We start from the raw sequence: 6,000 nt of genomic DNA, 5'->3' as shown, positions 1-6,000 counted from the left end.
GACTGACTGACTGAATGACTGGCTGATTGAATGACTGAATGACTGGCTGACTGGCTGAATGACTGACTGACTTACTGACTGACTGAATGGCTGACTGGCTGAATGACTGACTGACTGACTGGCTGAATGACTGACTGAATGATTGAATGACTGACTGACTGGCTGAATTGACTGAGAGTCTGACTGAATGACTGACAAAATGCATGACTGACTGATTGACTGAATGACTGACTGACTGACTGACTGGCTGAATGACTGACTGGCTGACTGAATGACCGACTGAATGACTGAATATACTGACTGACTGACTGACTGAATGACTGACTGAATGACTGACTGAATGACTGACTGACTGACTGACTGTCTGGCTGACTGACTGACTGAATGACTGACTGGCTGACTGAATGATTGAATGAATAACTGAATGACTGACTGAATGAATGACTGAATGACTGGCTGAATGACTGACTGACTGACTGGCTCACTGGCTGACTGAATGACTGAATGACTGACTGACTGCTGAATGACTGACTGACTGACTGACTGGCTGAATGACTGACTGACTGGCTGACTGAATGACTGACACAATACATGACTGACTGATTGACTGAATGGCTGGCTGACTGGCTGACTGAATGACTGACTGGCTGACTGAATGACTGACTGAATGACTGACTGAATGACTGACTGAATGACCGACTGTATGACTGAATATACTGACTGACTGAATGACTGACTGAATGACTGGCTGACTGGCTGACTGACTGAATGACTGACTGGCTGACTGAATGATTGAATGAATAACTGAATGACTGACTGAATGACTGGCTGAATGACTGGCTGACTGGCTGACTGGTTGACTGGCTGAATGACTGACTGACTGACTGACTGACTGGCTGGCTGACTGACTGAATGACTGAATGACTGGCTGACTGGCTGAATGACTGACTGACTGACTGACTGACTGGCTCACTGGCTGACTGAATGACTGAATGACTGACTGACTGACTGACTGAAAGACTGACTGACTGACTTTCTGACTGGCTGACTGACTGACTGAATGACTGACTGAATCAAGCTACTCTGCTTGGCAACCTGGCTGTTATCAGGAAGTGAAAATACAGCCACATGGGTGCGTCCAAAATGACACCCTATTCCCTTAATAGTGCACTACTTTGGACCGGATCCGTATGGGGCTCTGGTCAAAAGTAGTGCATTAGTGAGTCAGGTACCATTTCAGACACACCCATGCCTTGTTTTTAGCTGTCACCCTCCCCGAGTCTACCGTAAGGTGAAGAGAAAATCAAACCAGGGATGACTCTTTTCCACCCCACTCCTAACCAATCAGCCACATCATTACTGACCTGTCTCTGCTCATTAAAACCGCTCTTTATAATCATACCATAGCCTCCTAACATTTCTTTCACCTAACTTATCATTTCAAACAACTTTGCAGGTCCCCACGTTCCTATACGGATCCCATTAGGAATTCTTATATGAGTAATGTCATGTAAATCCTCCGGTATATCAATGAATATCAATTGCGCGGTGTTGCTGCACAGCCACTGACAAAATACATGTGCTTCTGTAAATTTAACGAGAGCACAGTACCCCAGCCACAACGTTGAATAATTCAGCTGTCAAATGGTAAGAGCCTCTCCAGAGATACTTAGCAATTAAATGAGTCAATGTTGTGCCTCCACTGCCATCCATATGGATCCTATAAGAAATCATCGGCCATTCGGGCTCCTATAATGTAGTGTTGTGATTGGAGCTGCCAGTGGTGGCTGGTGCAGTGAGCGACTGTGTTACCATGTCTGGCGGGCAGATGACAGCTGTCAGTTGACGTGCTGTGTCAGTGCATCAGATGAATTTTTTATGACCACAGAGACCCAGGGAGAGGTAACTGGTGCATAGGGACTGATCTGTGACCAGTATAACATGCCGCCTGATTTTTACACGGACACACACCTCCACAAAGTAAAGCAATCCCGCTGACTGAACAAAGCCCATGTCCCAGTAATGATAGTTTGTGTGAGCTTGCGATTGGCTGTCAGGATGATTGACGGCAGGGCTCCAGAGCTCATTATCTCTATCAGTGATATTACAGCTCTGTGATTGGATGTCCTTCTAGACCCCAAGTAAACTTCCTGGCACAACTGGCTTCTCCCAGCGGAAACCCTGAGCCAAGGACAAGCTGTTATCTGAAGAAGTGCACTAAAAAACATTCTCCACCAACTTCCCAAAATGTTAACAATGAGCCATCATTCAGGATGCTTTTCCTAGCTCAGTACACAATGCTGGCTTTTACTAGCAAATACTGTTGAACAGTTCAACACAAACACATTTATGTGCTAGATAGATAAAGTGAACAAACAAAAATTAACCAAAATGGAAGGTTGGGGGGACAGATCAGGACTAGGTTGATCTACAGGAAGGTTGGGGGGACAGATCAGGACTAGGTTGATCTACAGGAAGGTTGGGGGGACAGATCAGGACTAGGTTGATCTACAGAAAGGTTGGGGGGACAGATCAGGACTAGGTTGATCTACAGGAAGGTTGGGGGACAGATCAGAACTAGGTTGATCTACAGGAAGGTTGGGGGACAGATCAGGACTAGGTTGATCTACAGGAAGGTTGGGGGGACAGATCAGGACTAGGTTGATCTACAGGAAGGTTGGGGGACAGATCAGGTAGTCTCTTCAAGTGTCCGTGTCCTTCAATAAATAGCAGCCTGACTTTGTACATTTCTCTAACTGCGTTACTCTCTCTCTCTCTCTCTCTCTCTCTCTCTCTCTCTCTCTCTCTCTCTCTCTCTCTCTCTCTCTCTCTCTCTCTCTCTCTCTCTCTCTCTCTCTCTCTCTCTCTCTCTCTCTCTCTCTCTCTCTCTCTCTCTCTCTCTCTGTCTGCCCCCCTCTCTCTCTCCCTCCTTCCTCTAGTCTATCCGGGAGGTGACAGGCTATGTGCTGGTGGCTCTGAACCAGTTTGACTACCTGCCGCTGGAGAACCTTCGCATCGTGCGGGGCACCAAGCTTTACGAGGGACGCTATGCCCTGGCCATCTTCCTCAACTACCGCCGCGACGGCTACTACGGCCTCAGACAGCTGGGCCTTCGCAACCTCACAGGTCAGTGGCCCAGTGCAGACCACTCTATACTCACCTGGGTGACTCAGTCACGCAGTCTTTCCATTTCTCTCACTCTCTCCTTCTCTCCATCTCTCTATCACTTTCTCCTTCTCTTGATCTTGCCAACAGTTTCTCCATGGTCTGATGGTCTATCACAATACAAACTGTGGCCTATCCATGGTCTGATAGTCTATCTCAATACAAACTGTGACCTCGCCATGGTTTGCTGAGTGATGGGGCTGGAGGAATGATAACTGTGGCCTCTCCATTGTTTGCTGAGGGATGGGGCTGGGGGAATGATAACTATGGCCTCTCCATGGTTTGCTGAGGGATGGGGCCTGGGGGAATGATAACTTTGGCCTCTACATGGTTTACTGAGGGATGGGGCCTGTGGGAATGATAACTGTGGCCTCTCCATGGTTTACTAAGGGATGGGGGCTGGGGGAATGATAACTGTGGCCTCTCCATGGTTTGCTGAGGGATGGGGCCTGGGGGAATGATAACTGTGGCCTCACAATGGTTTGCTGAGGGATGGGGCCTGGGGGAATGATAACTGTGGCCTCGCAATGGTTTGCTGAGGGATGGGGCCTGGGGGAATGATAACTGTGGCCTCTACATGGTTTGCTGAGGGATGGGGCCTGGGGGAATGATACCACTCTCATATCCATAGACTGAGCGATGGATGCAAAGACTGTCAGTCCAGGAGATTGGCTTGATAGGTGTAAACATATATTGTAAAGCATTAAAATAGAGTATGTTAAATATGAGGTTATTATAGCCTAAAGCAGCCCATAAGGAATGTATACTCTTCAAAACCAATTGGTGTCCAAATTACCATTGAACAGCATGGAGTCTCACAGATTGTGCTTTTACGAAACCAAGCAAATTAAAATAATTTAGAATCTTTAGCTTTGCTAAGCTACGGAATAGTTTCAGAATACCCAGAAAATGTATTATAATGTCATAGAATAGAAGAATCCTCTGACATTTCTTTGAAAATAAATGGTTGTGTTCAACCTTCGCTTCACACATTTTGACATTTACATTTTAGTCGTTTAGCAGATGCTCTTATCCAGAGCGACTTACAGTTAGTGCATTCATCTTAAGATAGCTAGGTGGGACAACCACATAGTCTCATAGTAAGTAAAATGTGATGATCTTTTTTGTATTTATTTTTGTTATGGGGGGTGAGGGGGGGTGCTGTGGGATTAGTTAAGATACTCTTTGAAGAGGTAGGGTTTCAGACGTTTTCGGAAGATGGGCAGGGACTCTGCTGTCCTAGCTTCAGGGGGAAGCTCATTCCACCATTGGGATGCCAGGACAGAGAAAAGCTTTGACTGGGCTGAGCAGGAGCTGACCTCCCATAGAGATGCATGTCGCCACCTGGGTCTCAGAAGGGAGGAAGGAGAAAAGTAGTTGAGTGTCATCCGCATAGCAATGATAGGAGAGACCAAGTGAGGATATGACGGAGCCGAGTGAATAGAGAGCAGAGGAGAGGGCCTAGAACCGAGCCCTGGGGGACACCAGTAGTGAGAGCACGTGGTGCAGACACAGATCCTCTCCATGTCACCTGGTAGGAGCGGCCTGCCAGGAATGATGCAATCCAAGAATGTGCGGAGCCTGAGACATCCAGCCCTGAGAGGGTTGAGAGGAGGATCTGATGGTTCACGGAGTCCAAGGCAGTGGATAGATCTAGGAGGTTGAGAACAGAGAGCGAGTCAGCTTTGGCAGTGAGGAGAACGTCCGTGACACAGAGGAGAGCGGTCTCAGTTGAGTGACCAGTCTTGAAGCCTGACTGGTTAGGGTCAAGAAGATCGTTCTGAGAGTGATAGCGAGGGAGTTGGTTAGAGACAGCAAGTGTTTTAGAAAGAAAAGAAAGAAGGGATACCGGTCTGTCGTTTTTGACATCAGAGGATTTGTGTGTTGGTTTCTTGAGGAGGGGAGCGACTCTGGCCTTGAATTCCAAGGGGACGCAGCCAATGGTCAGGGATGAGTTGATGAGGGAAGTGAGGAATGGGCGTAGGTCTCCAGAGGTACTCTGGAGAAGGGAAGAGGAGATGGGGTCGAGTGGGCAGGTTGTCATGGGGCCGGACATCACTAGTCACAGGATTTCATCTGGAGAGAGAAGGGAGATAGAGGTCAAGGCGTAGGGTAGTTCTGTGTAAGTGGGACCAGTGGACTCAATAGACTGAGTGAATGAGAAGCGGATGTTGTCGACCTTCTTTTCAAAGTGGTAGACAAAGTCGTCCACAGAGAGGGAGGAGGGAGGGGGAGAAGGTGGAGGATTATTAAGGAAGGAGGAGAAGGTGGCAGAGCTTTTCCTAGGGTTACACCCACCCACAGCTAAAGCCAATTTAATACCCTACTCTTTTAATTAAGACACCAAATGGAAATACATTTTAAACAGAAACCATGCTTTGCACCCGAGTTTCATATTTGGACAAATTAAGTTGAATGCCCTTTTGTACAGAGAGATGAAATGGCTTGGAAAAAGCCACGTGTTTCAGTTAATTAACTTTTCTGTTTACAGAGTAGCCGTCTTGGATACTAGGTTGTTTCATGGAGTAGTTTGAGCTGTGAGTCACAACGAATGGCCCATGATGTGGCATGTTCTTTAGCCAAGATAAATTAAAGAGAGTTGTGCAGAGTCTGTGGCCTAGTAGTAACACACCCGGAGCTATCAAATGTATCTCATCCCTGAGACCGGGGTTCAATCCCTGTTTCTGCCTTTGGTCCTGAGTCACTCTTCTGTATTGTCTCAATAAAACATAACAACTACAAAAGAAAAGTGGAATTCCACATTCATTTAATAGATGTAAAGTCCCCTGTTTAGGGGACCTGCGTGGTTCTGGTACTGGTTCCAACCGACATTTC

The 6,000-nt window shown here is 47.1% G+C and overlaps 1 pseudogene across 1 annotated transcript in view; it reads left to right on the top strand.

Annotated features, from left to right (window-relative positions):
• Positions 1-1,813: 1,813 nt before the first annotated feature.
• The window catches only part of LOC311115267 (receptor tyrosine-protein kinase erbB-4-like), a 57,474-nt pseudogene continuing 53,287 nt past the window's right edge, over positions 1,814-6,000 (top strand). The window contains exons 1-2 of the transcript XR_014615304.1: positions 1,814-1,837; positions 2,940-3,126. The product of XR_014615304.1 is annotated as a receptor tyrosine-protein kinase erbB-4-like (transcript). The remainder of the gene's footprint in view (positions 1,838-2,939; positions 3,127-6,000) is intronic.

Source organism: Coregonus lavaretus (assembly GCF_964263955.1).
Source record: "Coregonus lavaretus genome assembly, contig: HAP1_SCAFFOLD_3139, whole genome shotgun sequence".
Taxonomy (NCBI): domain Eukaryota; kingdom Metazoa; phylum Chordata; class Actinopteri; order Salmoniformes; family Salmonidae; genus Coregonus; species Coregonus lavaretus.
The sequence above is the reverse complement of the archived record's forward strand: the minus strand, read 5'-3'. Positions and strand labels throughout refer to the sequence as shown.